The sequence below is a fragment of the Orcinus orca genome, chromosome 10, assembly GCF_937001465.1.
Source record: "Orcinus orca chromosome 10, mOrcOrc1.1, whole genome shotgun sequence".
In the NCBI taxonomy this organism is placed as follows: domain Eukaryota; kingdom Metazoa; phylum Chordata; class Mammalia; order Artiodactyla; family Delphinidae; genus Orcinus; species Orcinus orca.
Genome location: NC_064568.1, coordinates 54,442,905 through 54,469,141, shown reverse-complemented (window position 1 = coordinate 54,469,141; position 26,237 = coordinate 54,442,905). Strand labels below are relative to the sequence as shown.

At 38.6% G+C, this 26,237-nt stretch overlaps 1 protein-coding gene across 6 annotated transcripts in view; it reads left to right on the top strand.

Annotated features, from left to right (window-relative positions):
• Positions 1 to 26,237, top strand: part of RBMS3 (RNA binding motif single stranded interacting protein 3) — a 724,151-nt gene that overhangs the window by 297,223 nt on the left and 400,691 nt on the right. The gene's annotated exons all lie outside the window — the stretch shown is intronic.

Below are 26,237 nucleotides of genomic sequence, written 5' to 3'. Positions count from 1 at the left end.
TAAGTCCCAATAATTTGCATTTCTAAGAAGTTCCTACTAGATGCTGATGTAGCTGGTCCAGGAACCACACGTCAAGAACCACTGATTTATATTAACTGGAATTTGGGAAGGAAAATAACAAAAATGTTCAGCTGCCTTGGAATGATTACATAGCTGTAGTTGCTGAAATAGTTTTTGAAGATTATTCAATGCTGTAGAAAAATCCCAACATTACAGTTCTGCATAAAGTCAGCATAAAAAATGCATATACCATGTTCTTTATACAAAGGATACAGTTAAAATGGAAGAGGTAGGTGTCAAACAGATTGTCAGGAATTTCAAAACTAGTTAATAGAGATTCTCTCTAGGCCATGTCCTTAATAGTTAATTTTTATTTTCATCTTTATAGCTTTCTGTATTTTCTAAATGAATATACATTAATTTTATGTTGAGAAAAAGGAAAATAACTCCCCCCAAAGTCCTAGTTCAAATGTTGACTTCTTGGTAAAGCTCCCACCAGCCCTCATCTGAATGCCATCTGTGAATTCTTCTGTCAGCACCTCCTGAAAGCATTCATCACCTTTATGTCATTCATTAAAAACTGGCTATGCACATTAGCATTTTTAAAGGCTCTGAAATGTCTCAATGTTTAAAAAAACCCTTAATATCATTTACTTCAGGATTTTCCAAACGTATTTGTCCATAGAGCAGTGCAGAACATCTATTACTGTTCTCAAGAATAAATGGTCCACACAGTGGCATTAGCAACTCTTTGCCATTTATTGAATAGATGAAATCAATGAATCAATGAATTATTGGCTAATATGTTACTTATTAATATTTTTCCAAGGGGTGAACCTAAACTCAGAGTGTTCTTTCAAAGGCCATTAGCATTTTAATTTATATGTACTTAAACTTCAAATTCTCTAGGTACTTAACTCAACAAACTTTATAAATTGCCTAATGGGTGCAAGGCACCCTGTGACATGCAAAGGTATATTTTACATGGTCAGATCTCAGCCCAGTATTAATTCACTATTTCTTCACATATCCCAGCCTTCAAAAATATTTAAGTCACTTTTCATAGTTGATTGTATATCTACATGATTATTATTTAAATTTAACCAACAGTGAGAATTTCATTCAATATGAGTTAAAACGACAATGGGAGAATCCAAGCATCCTCTCAAAGAAAAGTACAAATACCAGATGGAGTTTCCTGCTTTTTGAAAGTGGATGACACTGTCTTTCCAAACAAATATCGTATGCCAAAAATAAGAACCCATCTGTATTTTATAATTAATTATTTTCTGTGCCTAAGAATTTTTTTTCTTCTGCAATGGCTACATTCCATCCTATTAGTACCTTAGATTATGGGATTATTTATAGCTCTTTATGTTTTGCAATTATATGAGTTATATAAAAATATGCAAAAATGTTTGGAAATACTTGGTAACTTAGCAATGAAAATAGTATGAAATGTACTCACGTATAAACAGTAAGCTTCCCAGCACACATACACATATCACCAAAAACAAAAAGTGGAAACAAAAATATCTGAAAGAAGGGAAAAATCAGTCATAAAATTTAAATTTGTTATTTTCATGTGAGGATTGCAGAATGCTTTCCCTCAATGCTGCATATATGGCAAGTGCCCCAGAATAGTTTGTTCATGCTCAGAATTAAAAGATGTTGTGATTTTGAAAGGGAAAGAGAGAGAATCTAATCTAAAGAGAGAGAGAATATATATATATATTTATATATATATATATAAAAATATATATATATATATATATATTTATTTATTTATTTATTTAATGTATCTATTCCATAACATCTTATGGGAAAACCCAAATGAACTTTTTGGCCAACCCTATTTAAAATGTCTTAGTGAGTACAAACACTTCCCCTATAATGAGATGAGGAAAACCAAATATTTTAATATGGAATGCCATGCTTAAAACAATCAGACACTTTTAAAACATGACTATCTTCCTTTAATAAATGTAAAAAATAAAACATAGCCCCCGTAGGTTTAGAGTGAAGATCAAGATCACTTAGTGAATTAGAAGAGAAGAGAGTACAGTTGAGCTGACTGTCTGCTCATGTGCATAAATACTGGTCTTGATATGTTGATATGTCAACACAAGCATCACTGTCTTGGGCCACACCTCTCTGTAGTTGAGAAAGTCATTAAAAATATGGCTTTTAATCAACAACATTTGAGGTCTTTACTGACAAAAATAATAATTGATTGCTTATTTTAACAACATGTCAGGCACTATTTTAGGTGACTTACATATATTAATTCATTTAATCTTTATAACAGTGTAGTGAATTGTAGATAGGTACTGTGATTATCTTCATTTTCTGATGAGGAAATGGAGATTCAGAGATTAATAATGAGGATTTGACACCACATCTTCTGGACTGAGTGCCAGTGCTTAACTGGGCTGCTCTGCTGGTTGTTTCTCAAACAGTGATATATATGTATTTGGGCAAGAAATTGAAATCCACGAATACTACTCCTATAAAATAGATTGACCCAGTGCATGGGGAGGATGGTGTATTATCAACTGATAAAAAAGAGAAGTCTGTGTAAAGTTCCTTTTCTTCTTGAACATGATTCAGTTATTCTTAATTTTATGAGCTGGAGGCATTTGAATATCAGAAATCCAACTTTTGGACTAATTTTTGTTTGTTGGCATCAGCCAGGAGTGTTCCAGGCAAGACATGGAAGTACAGTAAGTGGAAGGAAGTGTGGCTAGATGGGCACTGTGGAAAATGGATGCAATCATGACCAAACTAAAGAAGCTGGCAGTTAACTGTTTTCACACAAATCCAGTGCTGCCCAGTCTTCTGATTATTAAAGAGAAGCTGAAAAATCTGATTCTTATCTGAAATAACTCAAATTGGAAAACATACTGCAATGAACTAAATGAATTTTAAAAAAACATTAGAAACAGAGCAACTCAAAGAAATCACTTCCCTGGACTGGCACTAGTCAGTATGGAGGAAGTTGTGATGTCGATTGTGGAGCCAAGTGTGTGAAGTGGTGACTTGTTCCCTGTGGGGATGTTGCAGAAGCTTGCCTGAACCACTTCTCTATCCCTCTCCACACAACCAAGGAACTATTTTCCCCATTCAATCTACCTTATACTACTTGGTGTAAGGTTGCTTTGGGTACAGAATTTCACATATAATGTTAGAACTTTCAATGCAAAGAGGGTCTTTCTGCATCCCTCTTTCTCCATAGATTTTACTTTGTAAAAATATTCCAGCTCAGCTCTATCCTCTGCTAACCCATGCTCCCCCATCATGAGCATGGGCCACCTTTGAATAAAACACCAAATCATTTTCTAGGGAAAATCATCCCATGTTACAAATAGCGTTCCTTCAGGGAAGCCACTCTTGAGATTTCTACAACTTACCTAGATAGTTTCATTTGTGATTTGGGCTTAAAGATGTGCCTTAAAGAACTGGAGGATGGAGACATTTCTTGAAGAAAAACGTAGAAGAGAGGGGGAAAAAAGAACCAGAAGAAACAAATCAAGGGGTTCATAATGTTGTTGATTTTACAGTTTGATCCAAGAGAGATAGTACAGCACCAGGTCTCCTATAGGAGGTGATCTGATAAACCTCTAGAAGAGCAGATCCTTGTAGAGGACCCCTTTTTCCATTAATAATCTCTCCTCTTTCCCATTCCTGGAAGGCTTCTTGGAAATGAACCTACAGGTCTACAGGAAGGAATGCTGTCGATTTGTACATCTGAGCCAGGACTATGCCTGCTACTTTGAAAGATGTAGAGGAGGAAAGAGACATATCAAACGATAAAATGCCCTCTTAAAACTCTCCGGGATTCCATGCTTTAACCTACTGCCAATTATCCAGAATGCCTGGTGACCATCCTGTGTCTGTCTCTTTTACCCTTTCGAGGGTCATTCATTAGTTCATTTATGCAATCGATGTTTCTCGAGTGACTGTCACATCCCTGCAGGGGTGAGGATATTGTAGGAAACCCACACCTAGCTGAACCCTCAGCCAGGATATATCAGTAGGAAATTCTCACATCTTTAATCTTCATTACTACAGGGGGAGCCTCTGGCACAATTACACAAGAAAAAAATATTTTAATGTCATATTTTCACTCATTTTTTCAATTTATATATATATTATCGAAGTATAGTTGGTTTACAATGTTGTGTTAGTTTCAGGTGTATAGCAAAGTGATTCAGTTATACATATGTGCATATCTATTCTTTTTCAGATTATTTTCCCTTATAGGTTATTACAAAATATTGAGTGTAGTTCCCTGTGCTGTACAGTAGGTCCTTGTTGGTTATTTATTTTACATATAGTAGTGTGTATATGTTAATCCCAAACTAGACATTGTTGACCAATGGATGAATTTTTAAAAAAATCCTTGAATATGTCATGTATAAGTATTATAATTGAAGCACATTTCCTATAAAATGTTTCTGACTTTATGGTTGTTACTTAAAAAAAATATATCTATTACACAGAAACCCTGCTGCACAACTTCAGGATTCTTATGCAACTCATTTATGTGATAATGAGAACATTTCTGCTCACCGAGACTAGGTCACCTCGTGTGCAAAATAGGAGCCGTGATACTGAACTTAGAAAGTGTTGGGAGATTTTCCTGAGGTAAACTGTGAAAAAAACCTTAATGCTGGGCTTCCCTGGTGGCGCAGTGGTTGAGAGTCCACCTGCCGATGCAGGGGACGCAGGTTCGTGCCCCGGTCCGGGAGGGTCCCACATGCCACGGGGCGGCTGCGCCCGTGGGCCATGGCCACTGAGCTTGCGCGTCCGGAGCCTGTGCTCCGTGGCAGGAGAGGCCACAGCAGTGAGAGGCCCACGTACCACAAAACAAACAAACAAACAAACAAAAAATCTTAATGCTGTGCACAGCACAGAGTATGCAGTTTTTCTTTTTATTATTATGTAAATTTTGATATGTATATTTTGGACATTGTAGTGTTTCTTTAATTCAGGAGGTTTAAACCACCCTACAGAACTTGCCAGAGGAAAGAGGTGGACCACTGATCTTGGAGGTCTGTGGGATGTGGCAGCTTGAAACAGGACCTTAGTCCTTGTCTTCTTTCAAGAAAGAATTCAGCAAAGAGACAGAGAGTATGAAGCAAATAAAGCATTTATTAGAGGCAAGGTCCTCATGGAAGAACACACGGGCAGACTCAGAGTGAGTCGCTCCAATAGGGGTGGATAAAATTGCTTATATGGTGGCAGTTTTCTGGGTGCCCTCTGGCCAGTCATCCTGCTTGTGCCCACATTTGGTCTGACGCAGGGCCCTCTCCCGTGTGCAGGTGCATCTTTCAGCCAAGATGGATTCCAGCACAAGGGTTTCTGGGAGGTTGGGAGGACATATTAGGGGCTGGTGCTGAACCCCCAGGATCTCTTTTGTACATGTGTGGTCTGGGAGGTCTCCTTGACCACAAGAATGAGAAAAATGTGGTTTCCCTTATCTTTTATTCAAGCAGAGCTCTGCTCCTGTCCTTATCTTTATCTTGAGTGTCAACAGGAGACTGCAGCTGCTCAGCCTGGGGCCCAGCTATCACCTGCCTCACTACTACTCTCCAGCCCCACTTTTTATATTCTAGGATGGAAGTCACCCTCTGTAATGTATTGTCAGCTGGGCAAGTCAGCTTCTAGAAAGACAATGCTATCAGCTTGGATCTAGATACAAGTCAACTCTATCATTTCCAAGAAAAGAATATCTTTCAAAAATCAATCTTAAAATATCTGATGTTACTGAAACTGTCGCTGCTTCACTTCCTAGAAAAGGGTGCTTTGGGCAACAGGAATTTCCTGTAGTTTTTTTTTTCATCCTTTCCTTCTTCATACAGATAGAAAGCAAGCTCTCTTAGGTCAATCTTTGTGTGTTTTTTCCATGTGTATTTGAAGCCCAGAGGAATTCAAAGCTTCCTGTTCATTTGCAGAAGAAATTGATACAAAATGAAGAAGAGGGAAATGTATTCTCCCCTCACCAGCGGTTTGGGAAAGGAAACTTAAATTATGTCCCCAAACATTTATTTACCTCGTATGTGGTATTTGTTGAATGGCTAGAGGACCTTAGGGTACAGGGAAAGGAAAGCTTTTAGAAGCTTATAGAAAATGAGTTCTTATTGTAGTATTACTGTGTCAGAAAGAAAAAATAAAAATGTTTCTGGCTTGTTCCACAGTTTGTGAATTTTTGAGAACATTTTCAAGGTCAGGTTTCTTAGAGCAGGACTTGAAAACAGTTATTTCACTACCTTCACCATGGTCCTGCTTCAGTGCGGGTTCTGATAGCCTCTCAGCTGCACTTCTTTGTGGACATCACTGGTCTTGGTGTTTCTTGGTTCCTTCAGATGAGCCATCAGTTCACTTTTTTTCCTTCTGCTGAGCAGTATTTTTCCTGGGCCCTTTTGTTAAGTCACAGTAAACGAGGTGAGCAACGAGCAGGCCCGTGACACTAAGTCGTTTATTGATTTGAAAACAGCACTTGTCTCACCTCACCTTAAAATCCTAGAGCACAAAACTTCAGCTCCTCAAAAACAGCCAAAGCATTAACACCAAAACACTTCAGTCCTGTTTTCAGGTCACTTTGGACATAATTAGAAAAGAGAACCCTACCTTATTACGATAATAATAATAGCTCTTTTTAGTCATGGTGACTTTGACATCCAGCATCTTCCAGGTCTTTCTGGAAGTTAAATATTTTGTCTTGTTGCCCCCAAATGCATAAACACAGATCAGGCCAGTGCTGCCATTTGGGGGTTGGTGTGGCAAATTTACAAGACTCTGTTGCTTTTAAATTATATAATGATGAAACGGCATTTTATTTATTTATTTTTAATAAATTTATTTATTTATTATTTATTTTTGGCTGTGTTGGGTCTTTGTTGCTGCACGGGCCTTCTCTAGTTGCGGCGAGCAGGGGCTACCCTGCATTGCAGTGTGTGGGCTTCTCATTGCGGTGATTGGTGAAAGCAGAGGTATTTAATTTGTATGAATTTACCATTCATTCTTTCACTCACTCATTTCCTCATTTTTTCAGTGGCTAATCTGAACCAGAAAGTGTCCCAAGTCTTGGTGATTTGTCCAGTTATGAGCAGAACCATCCTGTTCTCTATTATCTTGTCCCTAACAGTCTATTAGGATAAAATACACAAATAAAGTAATCCACAGATTGTGTCCAGCACAGCGAAGGACTTTAACAGCATGTGGTGATAGAGGCTTATGGAGGAGAGGGAGAATCCAGGTATGTACAGTCTAGGAGAGGAGCATTCCAGCCAGTAGGAACAGCAGGTTCAAAGACCCTGAGGCAGCATGGCCCGACTATCATGAGAGGGCATGAAGTTGGTGTAAAATTGTTCAGAGGTTCCAGGCTGTGCAAGGTCAGATCATTCATTCACGCAGCTCCTTCCCAAGCCCCTCCTCTTTGGTCTATGTTAGCAGTCCCAGAAAAGTTGTTGAACTCACCCTTTACTTACCTGGCTCCAAATCTTTGCTCAAACTAGAATGCCCTTTCCTTCTCATCTCTAAATGTTTTCATTATGCTGAGCAAAAAACAAAAACAGAAAAAAGGTACACACTTGTGACTCTGTTTGTATGAGATGCTGGGAGAGGCACCATTCATCTCTACTGACAGGAAGCAGATCAGTGTTTGGGAGGCTGGCAGCTGGGGAGGGGTGACTATAAGGGGGAAAGGGGAACTTTGGGGGATGAGGAAAGTGCTGAATCTTGATTGTTATGGTGGTTATACAGGTGAAAGTATTTGTCAAAACTCATCAAACTGTACACTGAAATGGGCATTTATCATATGTAAATTATACTTCAATAAAGTTGAGTAAGAAGTTATAAAGTAAGAAAAAGGAAGGTATTAAAAAGCTCCAATTCCATCTCCCTTGTCTCTCCCCTCAGAAATAAGCTTTCCTTTCCCTCCAGCACCGTGCTGTGTGCCATAGGTTTTTGTGCTTTGATACACACACCACGTACAGCCCTTAAGGAGTATTGGGGTGTCACACAAGCTGGTTCTCCTTTGGGCTTGCTTGTCCCCTTAGGAGAGAATCTGCATCTTGTTTGTCTTTTTCTCCTCATATCACCTTCCTCGGAACTCAGAAGAGGACCTCACTGAACACTTGGTCAATCAATAGCAAAATTTTCATATTTAAGTCCTGCCTAGTTCCTAAAAAGGATGAACAGAAAACAAAACTGATTTCCAGGGGTTGATGAATGGATGGGCTGGAGCCCACATCCTGGCTCCATGTGTAAAAATTAGGGGCATAATGGGTATTCAACTCACCTTCTTCACACCCGTACTTGCTTATTGATTTAGTGAGATGCTTGTGACGGCTTCTCTGTCCTCCAGTAGGTAAGTGCTGTGTTGACTGTCTGCATTATGCTTCTTAATGGTCCATTATTCCTCTTCGGAGAGTCCAGTTGTAGAATCAGTGTTGGCAAGCGGCACAGAGTGGACACGACAGTATAATAGGAAGAGAGCTATTATGTCCCATTATTACATCGAGTGAAGGGTAATTGAAGGAGCATGTGGTCTGTCACAGAGCTGCCACTTGGGTTGTTATGGGGAAAGCTCTTAAGTCAGCCCTCCTGTGCTCATTCTTCAGAAATCTTTTCCCCTTCCCACTTCCCCTCTCCTTGTGCAATTTTTGGTGTTCCAAACTGGCTGATAACCTGGAATATTAGCTTTTCAAAATGTGACACAGAAGTTCACCCATTCCTTCCAACTCATAACACTTTAAAATTGTGACTCCAAATTATTCCTGTAAAAATAGCTGATCTTTATGACTCCTGGGGGATTTCTTATTTTAATCTGAAACCTTCCAAAATGGTTCAGTTTTGTGGAAATGATGGAGGAATGTCTGCTCTTAGCAGTTTTTGTGTTCAAGGGCAAATCAACCTCTGTGCTTGCTAACTCTAATTTTCCAAGGGTTATGAGACTTTAATTTGATTCTTTATCCAGTGTGCATAAAATGTTCACTGGAATTTGCATAATACATTTATTGTATAATCACTCTTCACATTGGTTACCTGCTTCTTCAAATGAACAGTACTTTTTAAGGGAATATATTAATGTAGGGCCAATTTGAACTTTGTAACTGAACAGAATTAAGTATATCTCTGAAGGACAAATATATGGGAGAGAGAGGGAGGGCATGCAGTTGTGCTGAACATGGTTATTATATAAAAATAGCCCCAATCCTATATTTTCGAATATTCATTTTACAAATATAAGCAGGGGCAGCATTGCTGTCTTTAAAAATATAAAAAAATGTTATGTGGAAAATGTAATACACCTGCCGGGCTTGTGTCTTAGAATGTATTTAAGGCGAGTGGATTAAATCAGCATGCAGATTTCAGCACAGTCTGAGAAGGTGAGGGCGTTGGAGAGAGAGGATGCTTAGGCAGTAGGCCAGATGCTCTAAAGGCATTTAAATTTATTCAGTTCCCAGAGCCAACATTTAATTAAGGTAATATTATTATTAACCTTAATTTTGGTTGTGTGTTCTGTGCCTTTGGACTCAGTGCTATCACATAGCATATTTGAAGATTAAGTAGAGGTGGATGAGATGATCCCCGTTTTCTTCCATTTTATGAGAATGGTGTGTGCAGTCCTGACTTGACCAGTGGCTGGTTGCAGACCAGGGTGTCTCAGTCGTTTTTTCTTTGTCTTTTTTTTTGCTGTGCCACCACACAGCACATGGAATCTTGGTTCCCCAACCAGGGATCGAAACCGTGCCCCTTGCATTGGAAGCACAGAGTCTTAACTACTGGACTGCCAGGGAAGTCCTGGGTATCTCGGTCTTTGATGTGCATTCAGGTACCTGGAGATCTTGTCAACATGTAAAGCCTGATTTAGTAGCTCCAGGATGGGCCTGACGTTCTGATTTCTGACAAACTCCTAAGTGATGTCATTGCTGCTGGTCCTCAGATCCCAAGTAGAGTAGCAAAGTAGAAAACCTCTCACGGGGCAGGTTGAAGTTGGCGGAGTAGAAGGATGTGTGCTCACTCCCTCTTGCAAGAGCAGCATAATCACAACCAACTGCTGGACAGTCATTGACAGGAAGACATTGGAACTCACCAAAAAGGATATCCCACATCCAAAGACAAAGGGAAGCCACAGTGAGATGGTAGGAAGGGTGCAATCACGATAAAATCAAATCCCATAACTGCTGGGTGGGTGACTCACAAACTGGAGAACACTTATACAACAGAAGTCCACCCACTGGAGTGAAAGTTCTGAGCCCTATGTCAGGCTTCCCAACCTGAGGGTCCAGCAACAGGAGGAAGAATTCCCGGAGAATCGGATTTTAAAGGCTAGTAGGATTTGATTGCAAGACTTTGACAGGCCTGGGGGAAACACAGACTCCACTCTTGGAGGGCACACACAAAGTAATGTGCACATCAGGGCCGAGGGGGAAGGAGCAGTGACCCTATAGAAGACAGAACCAGACCTACCTGCCAGTGTTAGAGGGTCTCCTGCAGAGGTGGGGGGTGGATGTGGCTCACTGCAGGGACAAGGACACTGGCAACAGAAGTTCTAGGAAGTACTCCTTGGTGTGAGCCCTCCTGGGGTCTGCCATTAGCCCCACCAGAGGGCCTGTAGGCTTCAGTGCTGGGTCGCCTCAGGCCAAACAGCCAACAAGGAGGGAACTCAGCCCCACCCATCAGCAAACAAGTGAATTAAAGTTTTACTGAGCTCTGCCCACCAGAGCAACACCCAGCTCTACCCACCACCAGTCCCTCCCATCAGAGAGCTTGATAGATAGCCTCTATCAAGCTCTTAGATAACCTCATCCACCAGAGGGTAGACAGCAGAAGCAAAAGGAACTACGATTCTGCAGCCTATGGAACAAAAACCACATTCACAGAAAGACAGACAAAATGAAAAGGCAGAGGACTATATACCAGATGAAGGAACAAGATAAAACCCCAGAAAAACAACTAAATGAAGTGGAAATAGGCAACCTTCCAGAAAAAGAATTCAAAATAATGATAGTGAAGATGATCCAGGACTTCAGAAAAAGAACGGAGGCAAATATCGAGAAGATGCAAGAAATGTTTAACAAAGACCTAGAAGAATTAAAGACAAACACATAGAAGAATTAAAGAACAAACAAACAGACATGAACAATACAATAAATGAAATGAAAAATACACTAGAAGGAATCAATAGCAGAATCACCAAGGCAGAAGAACAGATAAGTGACCTGGAAGACAGAAGAGTGGAATTCACTGCCGTGGAAGAGAATAAAGAAAAAAGAATGAAAAGAAAGGAAGACAGCCTAAGACACCTCTGGGACAACATTAAACCCACCAACATTTGCATTACAGGGGTCCCAGAAGGAGAAGAGAGAGAGAAAGGAGCAGAGAAAATATCTGAAGAGATTATAGTCAAAAACTTCCCTAACATGGGAAAAGAAATAGCCACCCATGTCCAGGAAGCGCAGCGAGTCCCATACAGGATAAACCCAAGGAGAAACATGCCGAGACACATAGTAATCAAATTGGCAAAAATTAAAGACAAGGAATATTATTGAAAGGGAAAAATGAAAAATAACATACAAGGGAACTCGCATAAGGTTAACAGCTCATTTCTCAGCAGAAACACTACAAGCCAGAAGGGAGTGGCATGATATACTTAAAGTGATGTAAGGGAAGAACCTATAACCAAGGTTACTCTACCTGGCAAGGATCTCATTCAGATTTGATGGAGAAATCAAAAGCTTTACAGACAAGCAAAAGCTAAGAGAATTCAGCACCACCAAACCAGCTAAAGGAACAAAGAACGGCTAAAGGAACAAATGCTAAAGGAACTTCTCTAAGTGGGAAACACAAAAGAAGAAAAGGATCTACAAAAACAAACCCAAAACAATTAAGAAAATGGTCATAGGAACATGCATATTGATAATTACCTTAAACGTGAATGGATTAAATGCTCCAACCAAAAGACACAGGCTTGCTGAATGGATACAAAAACAAGACCCATCTATATGCTGTCTACAAGAGACCCACTTCAGACCTAGGGACACATACAGACTGAAAGTGGAAAAAGATATTCCATGCAAATGGAAATCACAAGAAAGCTGGAGTAGCAATACTCATGCCAGATAAAATAGACGTTAAAATAAAAATGTTACAAGAGACAAGGAAGGACACTACATAATGATCAAGGGATCAATCCAAGGAAAGATATAGCAATTATAAATATATATGGACCCAACATAGGAGCACCTGAACACATAAAGCAAACGTTAGCTGCTATAAAAGAGGAAATCTATAATAACACAATAATAGTGAGGGACTTCAACACCTCACTTACACCAATGGACAGGTCATCCAGATAGAAAATTAATCAGGAAACACAAGCTTTAAATGACACAATAGACCACATAGATTCAATTGATATTTGTAGGACATTCCATCCAAAAACAGCATATTACACTTTGTTCTCAAGTGCACATGGAACATTCTCCAGGAGAGATCACATCCTGGATCACAAATCAAGACTCGGTAAATTCAAGAAAATTGAAATCATATCAAGCATCTTTTCCAACTACAATGCTATGAGATTAGAAATAAATTACGGGAAAAAATATGTAAAACACACACACACATGAGGCTAAACAATGCATTATTAAATAACCAAGAGATCACTGAAGAAATCAAAGAGGAATTAAAAAAATACCTAGAGAGAAATGGCAATGAAAACATGACAATCCAAAACCTATGTGATGCAGCAAAAGCAGTTCTAAGAGGGAAGTTTATAGCAATACAGTCCTACCTCAAGAAACAAGAAAAATCTCAAGTAAACAATCTAACCTTACACCTAGAAGAACTAGAGAAAGAAGAACAAACAAAACCCAAAGTTAGTAGAGGGAAAGAAATCATAAAGATCAGAGCAGAAATAAATGAAATAGAAACAAAGAAAACAATAGCAAAGATCAATAAAACTAAAAACTGGTTCTTTGAGTAGATAAGCAAAATTGATAAACTGTTAGCCAGACTCATCAAGAAAAATAGGGAAAGGACTCAAATCAATAAAATTAGAAATGAAAAAGGAGAAGTTGCAACACACAGCGCAGAAATACGAAGCATCCTAAGAGACTACTGCAAGCAAATATATGCCAATAAAATGGACAACCTGGAAAAAATGGACAAATTCTTAGAAAGGTATAACCTTCCAAGACTGAACCAGGAAGAAATAGAAAATATGAACAGACCAATCACAGGTAATGAAATTGAAACTGTGATTAAAAATCTTCCGACAAACAAAAGTCCAGGGCCAGATGGCTTCACAGGTGAATTCTATAAAACATTTAGAGAAGAGCTAACACCAATCCTTCTCAAACTCTTCCAAAAAATTGCAGAGAAAGGAACACTCCCAAACTCATTCTATGAGGCCACCATCACGCTGATACCAAAACCAGACAAAGATACTACAAAAAAAGAAAATTACAGACCAATATCACTGATGAATATAGATGGAAAAATCCTCAACAAAATACTAGCAAGAGAATGCAACAGCACATTAAAAGGATCATACACTGTGATCAAGTGGGATTTATCCCAGGGATGCAAGGATTCTTCAGTATACCCAAATCCATCAATGTGATACACCATATTAACAAATTGAAGAAAAAAACCCATATGATCATCTCAATAGATGCAGAAAAAGCTTTTGACAAAATTCAACACCCATTTATGATAAAGACTCTCCAGAAAGTGGACATAGAGGGAACCTACCTCAACATAATAAACACCATATATGACAAACCCACAGCACCATCATTCTCCATGGTGAAAAACTGAAAGCATTTCCTCTAAGATCAGGAACGAGACAAGGATGTCCACTCTCACCACCATTATTCAACATAGTTTTGGAAGTCCTAGCCACGGCAATCAGAGAAGAAAAAGAAATAAAAGGAATCCAAATTGGAAAAGAAAAAGTTAAAGTTTCACTGTTTGCAGATGACATGATACTATACATAGAGAATCCTAAAGATGCCACCAGAAAACTACTAGATCTAATCAATGAATTTGATAAAGTTGCAAGATACAAAATTAATGCACAGAAATCTCTTGCATTCCTATGCACTAACAACAAAAAAATCAGAAAGAGAAGTTGAGGAAACAATCCCATTCATCATTGCAACAAAAAGAATAAGATACTTAGGAATAAACCTACCTAAGTAGGTAAAAGACCTGTACTCAGAAAAGTATAAGACACTGATGAAAGAAACCAAAGATGACACAAACACATGGAGAGATATACCATGTTCTTGGGTTGGAAGAATCAGTACTGTGAAAATTACTATTCTACCCAAAGCAATCTATAGATTCAGTGCAATCTCTATCAAATTACCAATGGCATTTTTCACAGAACTAGAACAAAAAAATCTTAAAATTTGTGTGGAGACAGAAAAGACCCCGAATAACCAAAGCAATCTTGAGGGGGAAAAAGTGGAGCTGGAGGAATCAGACTATCTGACTTCAGACTATACTACAAAGCTACAGTAATCAAGACAATATGGTACTGGCACAAAAACTGAAATATAGATCAATGGAAGAGGATAGAAAGCCCAGAGATAAACCTACGCACCTATGGTCAACTAATCTATGACAAAGGAGGCAAGGATATACAATGTAGAAAAGACAGTCTCTTCAATAATTGGTGCTGGGAAAACTGGACAGCTACATGTAAAAGAATGAAATCCCTAACACCATACACAAAAATAAACTCAAAATGGGTTAAAGACCTAAATGTAAGACTGGACACTATAAAACTCTTAGGGGAAATCATAGGAAGAACACTCTTTGACATACATCATAGCAAGATCTTTTGACCCACCTCCTAGAGTAATGGATGTAAAAACAAAATAAACAAATGGGACCTAATGAAACTTAATAGCTTTTGCACAGCAAAGGAAACTCTAAACAAGATGAAAAGACAACACTCAGAATGGGAGAAAATATTTGCAAGCAAATCAACGGACAAAGGATTAATCTCCAAAATATATAAGCAGCTCATGCAGCTCAATATTAAAAAAAAAACCTAATCATAAAAGGGCAGAAGACCTAAATAGACATTTCGCCAAAGAAGACATACAGATGGCCAAGAGGCACATGAAAAGCTGCTCAACATCACTAATTATTAGAGAAATGCAAGTGAAAACTACAATGAGGTATCACCTCACAGCAGTTAGAATGGGTATCATCAGAAAATCTATAAACAACAAAGCTGGAGAGGGTGTGGAGAAAAGGGAACCCTCTTGCACTGTTGGTGGCAATGTAAATTGATACAGCCACTATGGAGAACAATATGGAGGTTCCTTAAAAAACTAAAAATAGAATTACCATATGACCCAGCAATACGACTACTGGGCATATATCCAAAGAAAAGCATAATTCAAAAAGACACATGTACCCGAACATTCATTGCAGCACTATTTACAATAGCCAGGTCATGGAAGCAACCTAAATGTCCATTGACGAATGGATAAGGAAGATGTGGTACATATATATAATGTAATATTACTCAGCCATAAAAAGGAACGAAATTGGGTCATTTGTAGAGACATGGATGGACCTAGAGACTGTCATACAAAGTGAAGTATGTCAGAAAGAGACAAAAAAATATCATACATTAGCACATATATGTGGAATCTAGAAAAATGGTACAGATGAACTGCTTTGCAAGGCAGAAATAGAGACACAGATGAAGAGAACAAATGTATGGACCCCAAGGGGGGAAAGGGGGTGGTGGTGGTGGGATGAATTAGGAGATTGGGATTGACATATATACAGTAATATGTATAATATAGGTAACTAATAAGAACTTGCTGTATAAAAAAAATAAATTAAAAAAAAATAAAGGAAACCTCTCATGGGAGGCCACTCTGGGTCTGCTTGTAGAGCCACTTCCCTAGTGATCCACGTTCTGATCCTACTTAGGACCATTTTATATCGTAGTCACTGTTCCCTAAATTGCATCTCAACCAGCATCTTCTAGGATCATGAAATCCTAGTTTCTTTGGACAACCAGGATTCTTCCAGCAGGCTCTGCCTGTAAGAGGAAAGACCTCAGCTGTAAGTCATGGATCACCAGCTATCAGAGGGATTCAAAAGAGTTGGTGCAATCAGCTACTGTACCAATTTACAAATTACGGTCAAATTACCTTGGGAAAAACATGTCTTTGATTGTTGAAAAAGATTTCACTTTCAACTTATAAATGAATGTGCAGTCATGAGTATAATGGCATGACTATTCAAACTCTTGGCATCCTTTCTGAATCACAGAGCTGTAATTTTGCCTCGCAAGATCCTGATATATTTCCAAAATTCCTTTGAGATAGATCCAACTTAATTGCAATGAGAAAGAAAACGGGCTTCCAGTCCCTATATTTCAGGAGGGTATCGTTTGAATTTGATTTGACTGTTTTCTGATATCTTTGGTTTGTAATGCCTAAGGGTCTTTCTTTGAAACATCTTTGAAAGAATCAAAACACTTAAGAAAAACCACTCTCTAAAGTCTAGGAGGCTTTGAAAATATTGCCTATTACTATTTTATTAATTAAAATCTTTCAAAATATTGGAATAAAATCAGTTTTGCAAAGTAGGAAACATTTGGCTGAGGCATAATGTAGAGCTCAGAAATCTTTAAGAAAGAGTTTGTCAATTGGGATGCTGAAAATAAGAGATTAATGGTATTTTAGAGATCCACATTTATGGACCAGGAAATGTAGCCACATGTGTTATTAAGAGAAAAAAAACCATAAAAATGTGTGTATAAAGTGGCACCATTTTGGTTAAAAATAAAGGAAAAAATAAGGTAACAATTTACTTAGCTTTAGGAGGTGGCATCATGGCTAATTTTTCTCCATATCAACTGAAATTTCCAATAAAATTGTATGACTTTTAAAATTAAAAGAAAACAAGACTCCTATTTATTTTTAAGGGAAAATGGACAATTGTGGAGCCATTTACAAAATCTTACAAATGTTTTTCATTTCATGATTTTTAATAGCAGAAATTATTTTATTTCTATATAAATCCCTAAGTGCTTCTAATACATACAAAAGTAAGAGCTCAAGAATTAGTTCTAGTTGTTTTTTCAAGTTAGAACACAGACGGACTCATTGGACAATTTCTTGGGAAGTTGGACCAGAGCATTAAGGTCTAGGTAGAAAAGAAATTTCATTTCATTGAATAATGTTTTGTTTGGCATGATTTTTATACTTTATTTTTAATCTTTTTAATCACATGCATGTGTTATTTTCAGTTGCCTACATGTACATTTAAGTTTCTTTGTTTTCTAGATTCTAATACAAAACTAGAATTGTATTTGGTATGTCAGGTGGGTTGGAGAGAAGTAATTTAGGGTCCAAGAGGATGTCAAAGCCACCACTTATAGTGACAGAGACAGTACTTGTGGACATTTATTTTAAGTATTTGGAATTTGGCATATAAATATGTGACTGAAGACTGTTTCCAGTAAAACATGGGTATATGTTAGGAAATGCATGACTTATTAGACAGAAGCTTCCCGAGGGTTTCAAAGTGAGTTTTGTCAAAGATTTGGAAGTAGGAAATCATGGATGGAACCCTTTCCCAGGAAAATAATGGTGTTCACAGGGACCCAGGGCTTGGTACAGAAATAGAGATGGATTGACAAGTCTGTGGAGGGACTAGCTAGATTGTAGACTGTAACAAAAACAAAGGTACACAGGTGCATGCCTCTTCAAAGGGTTACCTGTATGTAGGATTCACTTTCTCTTCCTTCCTTCTTGCAGTGAGCTGCTTAATGCATCCTTCTGGGTGCTTACCTAGTTGCACTACGGTGTCCACCCTCTAAAGGTGAATGTGCCATAGGGCAGGAGATGTCTCTGCCGTAGAAGGATGTGTAAGACTACAGACATGCTTTCCAGGCCATTGGCTGGAGGCATTGAGTGAGTGTGGATTAAAGTACTTGTGGGGGGGGGGGGAGGGGAGATTGTTCTTCCATTGATCCTCACACACTGAGGCCATCAACTCTGCTCTTCTGATGGAGGAATAGTTTACAGTTTTACCTGCCTGTAAGGCCAGAGCAAAGAGAGGGGAGGAAAGATGGGCACCCAGGAATAAAACCATAGTTTTGCCTACTGTGGGCTAGGATTGCAGAGCTGTAATTAGAGTATTCAGATACAGCTTGCTTCCATCATACTTACAGACTCAGTGGAATTGTTATATCAATACCCTGGCCTGCTCCTGCGGCCACAATGCATTATACACTTACACATCCCACTGCTGTTGATGGCAGAGACACTTAGGACCAAAGGTTCACATGAGACATATATTTTATATGTGTCCTTGAACAAAGGAAAGGAAAACTTTGCAAGATGATTCACAGAGGTTAATCTATCCATTTACAGCCAAGCAGACTGCTCCCTTAATTTCTACAATATTATAATAAAATCATGGCTGGTTTAGTTGAAAACCTTGACAAATCAGTGAGTTTCTTTAATTTCAGTAAAGCATAATGATCTCTCTAAGCCCATTAAATAATGATCCTGATCCTAATTTTGACTTTATTCAGTAGAAAGAAGCAATTTCTCTCATTTAAAAATCATTTGAACAGGGTGACAAGGGAAGTGAGTTTTGGGTTTTGAATTTGTGTTTGGTTTAATAAGACTCTCTGTGCACCATAACTGGAATAAGAAGCGTCCCATTTTCAAGCGGCATTCCACTAAGTATGTTGCTCCCTAAATTCGTCGTGTCTTTTGTAATTGTCTTATTCTGCAGGGAAATGCCACTTGGGACCTAATTTTTTTTCCCTAGTCCTCACTTTTGTCGTTTGCTCTCAAAGTGTACTGAGTTTGCCCCCACCTGGAAGAAATATTTGCTATCTTAGAACACTAGCACTTTCTATTCACCTTTTATGTGATACTAATTCCTCCCTATATTTTGTATTTAACTTAATGCGTTTCTATTATGCACAAAAACAGGAAAACAGAAAGATAGACTAATGCACACATAAATGTAGAATGTGGATAGTTTTACCATCATGCTGCTCAATGAGAAGGGACCTGACTCAGGTATTCAGCTCTGATGAGCAGAGCTGTGCACACAAAACCATGCATATTATACTCAATGAAAACATGCCATTTTGCATATGCTCACTGACGTAACCCCATGCATAAGAGGACCCACCACTGTATTTAAATGTCTTTATCTATCCTACTAGACCATAAACTCCCTGACAGGAAGGGCCATGTCAGAGTATCTTGGTTTTCCCTGCAGCATCGAACACACTATCTTCTTTGCACAGAGTAGATGTTTAGTAAATTAAGTAATAGTAATATATACCACATCGTCTTTATACAATGGACTATTACTCAGCCATAAAAAAGAATGAAATAATGCCATGTGCAGCAACATGGATGGACCTAGAGATGATCATACTAAGTGAAGTAAGTCAGAAAGAGAAAGACAAATACCATATGATATCACTTATATGTGGAATCTAAAACAGTGATACAAATGAACTTATTTACAAAAGAGAAACAGACTCACAGACATAGAAAACAAACTTATAGTTACCAGAGGAGAAGGGGATGGAGGAGGGATAAATTAGGAGTTTGGGATTAGCAGATACAAACTACTATATATAAAATAGGTAAACAACAAGGACCTATTGTATAGCACAGGGAACTATATTCAGTATTCTGTAATAAACTATAAAGGTATATATATTCAGAATATATATATTCTGAATTACTTTGCTGTACACCTGAAACTAACATAACATTGTAAATCAACTATATTTCAATTTAAAAATAATAAAAATTTAAAAATATAAAATAAAATTAAGATTAAATAATAATAATAGGAAAGTCACATCATGGTTCAAAAGTGTCCCATATAAACAGGTCAATTCTATTCCAAAAACTGATGTCTTATTTTAGTGTTCCTGGCACTAGAATATCAGAATGTTTAGGTAATTAAGCTCAGAAGTCAGGGGAAGAGAATGGAGCAATCTGTTTCCTGTATTGTGGACCCTGTTACCCACCTTATTTGCCTCTGTTTGCTAAGTGTGAAGGCTGCAGCCCTTTGCATAAGTACAGACACTGTTCTTTTCTGTATAAAATGGTTCCATCCTTTTTCCAAAGATGCTTCAAAGTGGAGGTCATTTCAGATTTTAATGGTTTGGATTCTTTTCCTCAAAATGAGCACTCTTGTCTTTGGCCTCTGCTTTCTAGCAGGATTTGTCTTTTGCCTTTTTTTTTTTTTTTTTTCCACACATGTAAGTTAGGCTGCAGGGCTATTGCATTGTAGCATCCTTGCTTCATTGTAATGGTCAGTCACAGGACATCAGTGCGAAAGGAAATACTGAAGAAATGATTGGGTTTCCTTGTTAGTTTGGTTTTACAAGCATACATGTAGCAAAGAATTTATCAGTGCTGTCCTTCAACTACCTCCTTTGATCAACATAATGCAGAGAACTAGGAAATCCAATAATAAGAGCAGACATTTGGCAGTCATTCAACAGTTTAGGGATGTACAAAAAAATCGAAATACAGATGCCTGGAGGCAGCCTTGAGTCCAGCAGACTTCCAGGAAGCCTGCAAATCACTCTTTCCTTCCTGCAGGCCACCTTCTCTCCGTGCTCTGAGCTCAGATGACAGCCGCAGAATATTCTTAAGCCTAAGTAGAAAGAGGGGGGATTTATGGAAGGGCGATTCTTAAACATCTTCAGCTGTTAAATATGAGTGGAACTTCAGTGGAACCTGTGATTCCTAGACAAAGTGTTCACTTCTGTTTAAAAATCGTATTTGACTCACATCTGGATCATCTTTGAAAGAAGTTGGGTGTTAACATCAAGCCATCTGTGTTTCAAGTGGGCTTTTATGACAGTCATTCTGCAGAAATATGAAATGTCGTGTGAGATTACACTCTGAGAGCGAGTCTCACTCGGCTCATGCCACCACACATCTGAACCAGGAATTCTGGTTTGTATCATTTCCCCCACATAAAGAACCATCCAAAGTTGGTAAATATGTAAGCAGTTTACATAGAGAATTTAAGGATCCAGTTGCAACACAGAAGTATAAAATTAACTGTTAAAGATGATAAAGATGATACCAAAGGGGAAATGTGGGGGAGGGATAAATTAGGCATTTGGGATTAACCTACACACACTAATATATATAAAGTAGATAACCAACAAGGACCTACTGTATAGCACAGGGAACTCTACTCAATATTCTGTAATAACCTATATGGGAAAAGAATCTGAAAGAGAATGGGTATACGTATATGTATAACTGAATCACTTTGCTATACACCTGAAACTAGCACAACATTGTAAATCAACTATACTCCAATGTAAAATAAAAATTAAATTTTAAAAAAGATGATAAAGAGACTTTTAACAAAATTCAAATGAATTGTCACACAGGGGTCCAGCTGAATGGCAAAGGTCACAGAGAAGCTGCTTACAGATAACACTGAAGAAACAAAAACAAAACGCTCTGGCAGTACCATTGTTTGTAGAACTCTGTCATAATTTCTTAATATATATATTTTTTCATCTTTTTATAAAGTCACCAGGCTTATAGTGCAATAAAAATAACAAAACTTTAAATTAACACACCAAGTTTGAAGCATTTCGGGAAAGTATTGATTAGCTCTGCCAATGGAGTGGGTGCATTTGGTGAATGACCTAATTAGCATGGAGATGGTTCTTTCTTGCTGCTCTCTGCTTCCTGCTAATTGCAGAACTGCTGGCCTTGTCCCCCGACAAGGAAGGAAAACAAGTACAGGGGTGTGTGGAGAAAACAGTGACATTCAGTTTTCATTCATTTGAACCTGCTGCCAAGCTTAATTATGTAATTGAGGGAGACCAATGGCCTTTCAGTCACTGGGGCTGGTGTTTCCAATGGGTCCCATTTTATGGAGGATTTTAGCAGTTACCATAAAGCATTATTAGCTGGAGCTGAACTAATCTCCCTACCCTGCCTCTCACCAGATGTAGGTACAGAGGTTTCTGTTCCCGGGCTTGATGATTTGTAGTTAAGGAAAGCAAATTGAAACCAAATTGGAGTTGCTTTATTCCTTCGTAAAGGCATCATTATTCTCTAGGGGCAGCTTCGTATTTAATTTTGTTCCTTTCTGATTGCGATGTAGTATATGCTGTCACATAAGAGTCAAGAATGCAATGTTTATTTCCAGAATTGTGGTGTGTTTTTTTGGGGGGTGGTGCTTGAGACATTTTACCTCTGCTTGTTCATTTTAATTGGTGAAAGTAAGTTTGTATGAAAAACACAGAACTCAGTGAAACGTTTATTCTTTATTTATAACTTTGCTTCCCAGGAGCCTTCAGGAGAGGAGATATTTTGTACTTAGGGGCCTCTCTTCTTGCTGGCATGATGGCTCTTTGGAAAGACACTCTTCTCGAAGTTCACCCATAACTTCCCCAATTCAGACAAGGCTCAGGGTGTCTCCTGCCCTCACAAGGATTTCTTCTGTTTGGATTGGAGTTCAGCCCTGGAGAACAGCATCTTGATTTTGTAATATCCTGTGTGATGTGTGTAGTGGAAAAAATGGAGGAAGCCACACTGTGATAGAGGCCGAGAGTCATGAAATCCTTGGTGGCGTCACTGGGTGGCAACGTGGCTAAGCCAGAGCCCTGGCTGCTTGGCATTTATATTGTTCTTTAGAGTCAAAATGTATTAACAGACATTTTTATTAGTTAATCTCCACTGTAGTCCCATGAAGTAACTTAGCATCTTTTAAACATGGTTTCAATTAATTTCGACAAATGTTTATTAAGCTCAGGCTATGTCCCAGAAACAAAGATATACAAAGAAATAACACCTGGTAATCAAGACTGCTCTTTTTTTCTTCCTTCCAGTTACAATGGGCCAAGGGCAAAGTCCCTCTTTTAGCAAAGGATAGCACTTCATTCATGTTCTAGAACCCCTCACATTTCCACCTTCTCAGGAACATTGCCCTATAAATTATCCCCTTCTCTGCCTGAAGCTTTAATCTCTTGACTTCTGCTTGATCTTTCTTATCAACATTCAAAAGTGCCAAGAACAGTATCTATCTCATAGTAGGGGCAACAAATAAATATTTGTTGAATAACTTGAATGTATATTCAGCAGTACTGTACCCTGGCTTCACACTGAAACCAGCCGGGGAATAGACACACACGTGTGTGTTCAAACACCTTGGCCACATTCCCAAAGACACTGATTTCATTTTCCTGGGGGTGAGAAGTGAGCATTGGTCATTCTTTTAGCTCCCAAAGTGCATCTAGCATGCAGCGAAGGTTGAAAACCATAGCATCTCCTATCTTAAAACCAACGAACACAAATAGCTCCTTTGACCTCATATCCCCCTCGAGCTAAAGCTGGCTATTAATTCTCCTTCCCAGCAGCATAATGGCAAAGCAGACTGTAAACACTCTCTTCACCTCCCTTAGTCTTGCTCTTCAACTACTCAAGCAGACTTCAGTCGCCTCCACTGGCCTGTAGCCAAGCATGAAAAGAAGTCCATGATATACACTACTGTATATAAAATAAACAACAAAGACCTATCTATAGCACAGGGAACTATACATCACAGTGTCTTGTAATGGCCTATAATGGAAAAGAATCTGAAGCTGTACACCTGAAACTAACACAATATTATAAATCAACTCTAGTTAAATAAAGAAGTCCACGCTCCTGAAACATTGGGTCTCTCAAGCTCCCATCTTGCTCTCACTCTCAGTGGCATTTGACACCGTCAGTCTCTCTGTCCTGCTTGGGAAGCTTTCTTACCTTGGCTATGAGACATCTTATTCCCTTTGTATTTCCTTCTTTCCCTCTGATTCTCCTTCAGCCTCCTTTGCAATCTCATTTTCCTATCTGACACTTCAGTGGTGAAGTTCAGCTCCAAACCTGGGCTCTTTGTTTCTACTTAAACCAGGCACTTTTGTCTTTTTCTGTTTCTGTAAATCATATCTTCATGCTGTTGATCTCCTAGTTTATATTTCCAATCTTATTCCCTTTTCTGAGAACCAGCCTAATATATCCAGCTGCTATTTGACATTTTTACTTAGATGTCTCACAGGCATTTGTGGCTCACCATGCCTCAAACCAATATTTTAATTTTCCCTCTCCCCTGTTTGTTCCTCCTCCCAGCTCCCCATTTCTATAGATCACATCTCCACCCACCCATTGGCTTATGCTGAAAAAGCTGTAGTAATCCTTGTCGCCTGTATCTCCCCTACTCCCACCCAGTCCATCCATCACTGGGTCCTGTTAATTCTGCCTCCAGAATGTAACTCAGACCATCCATTGCATCCTGTCCATTTCATGGCCAGCTGTCATTTGTTCAGATTGCTGTAATAGCCCCTAAGTTATCTCCCTGATTCCACTCTTGCTACCTGCCTCCCCCAAAACCAATACCATCTTTAAGACAAGCCAGCTAGAGTGATAGTTTAAGAAATGCAGGTCATCCCATGGCACTGCTTCCTTAAAACTTTCAATAATGAACAATCAATCATCAGATTCTGTGGTATATGATCTCATTTACTTTCAGGGAAGGCATACCGATTTGTAATTATAGATTCATTTGTATGGTTATTTGTTTTATGTCCATCTCCCAACTCAACTATAAGCTGCGTAAGGGTGGGAACTGGGTTTTTTTTTTTTTTTCACTACTCTATACCCTGTACCTGGCAAAATGCCTGACATAGAATTTCCTTATTGAATGAAAGAATGAGCCTGCAAACAGATGAGGAAGACTGACCAAAGCATGAGGTGGGAGGGGTGCCTTGTCAAACCTTATGTAGCCCGTTCTGCTGAGAACTCAACCACTCCATGAATAAGTGTACTGACTGAATGAGCTGGGTTGAATTCTTTTACGGGATTGTTTTATTTCATGTGCTAACCTCAGAGTCTAAGGGATTTTCAAGAATTGTGTCCTCTCTCTGGTGGGTTTCAGGGGCTTCTAGAAATAGTTTGCAAAATAAGATTATAAAGCAGTTCATAGTACAGTATATTTGGAAAGGGCCTTGCTTCACATCCTGGCTCTACTGATTAAGCAGCTCGTGATTTGGGACCAGTCTTGTCGCCTGGCTTAAGCTTCAGTTTCTCTATTTATATACGTGAACAGGCAGGACAGTAGTACATGTATTATTATCATTTCATCAGGTGTCAACACATCACCCACTCAGGGCAGTTGCTGGAACATAGGAGATAAAGTCTGCATTTTAGTTTTATCTTCCTCTCCCTCTAACTCTACTTCTTGACGTATTTTGTTCTTTTTCCTCTTTTTCTTTCTGCTTTTTCCCTCATCTTACTCATCTTAGTGGGTGGTAATACTCATATTAGTCACATAGTTTGAATTTTGTGGGAAGAAAGGAATTAGCAATACTGACAGAGCAGGCTTCCTTTTGGATTCGAAATACAAATTTCCCAGTTTCTCTGCCCAGCTTTTCAAGAGCATTTGATGGTACACTGATGTGTAACAAGTTCATTTTAGGTTAACATGCTGGGAGGGAGAAAAAGAAGAAGAGATTCAAGGGGAGAAAATTAAAAAGTTAATTACAAGAAACAACTTGGTAATTGAATTCCCTTTCACTCTTTGGTTTATTTTAGTAGTGGGGGGGGCATGGTCACAGTGCATCGTTAGTAGGTTTGCCTTAGCAGTTCCCCTCAAAACTTCTAAATGAGAAAAATATTGGAATACAGAGCAAATCCCTGCCTGACAGCTGAGGAGAGGAGCAGGATACGTATGGTGGGCACTGAGTGCCAAACACTCATTCTTGAGCATTTTTATTTTGAAATATCCTTGGCAGCTGAAATTACTGTTAGGCTAAGTCCTGAACTAATATCAGCTATTTTATGGGTATGCAAAATCCCCTTTTCATTTATTCTGTTTTACTGGCTGTTTCTTTGGCCTCACTCTGTACACACACACACACACACACACAGGCACACAGAGAACAGTATAGGCAACTCTTGTACCCTTTTCAGATTATACTTAAGTAACAAATATGTGACATGGGTCTTTGTTTCTTATTTTTAAAAGACGCTTGAATATTTCTGTATTTACTCACTCTTTATCACAGGTTCCTTAACAGTCAAATCATTTATTTAGGATGTTATGTTTGAGAGAAACGAGGTCTGTAATGACTTAACACAAGCTTGGAAATCAACTGGAACTAGTTTCAAACCTCCCTGGAC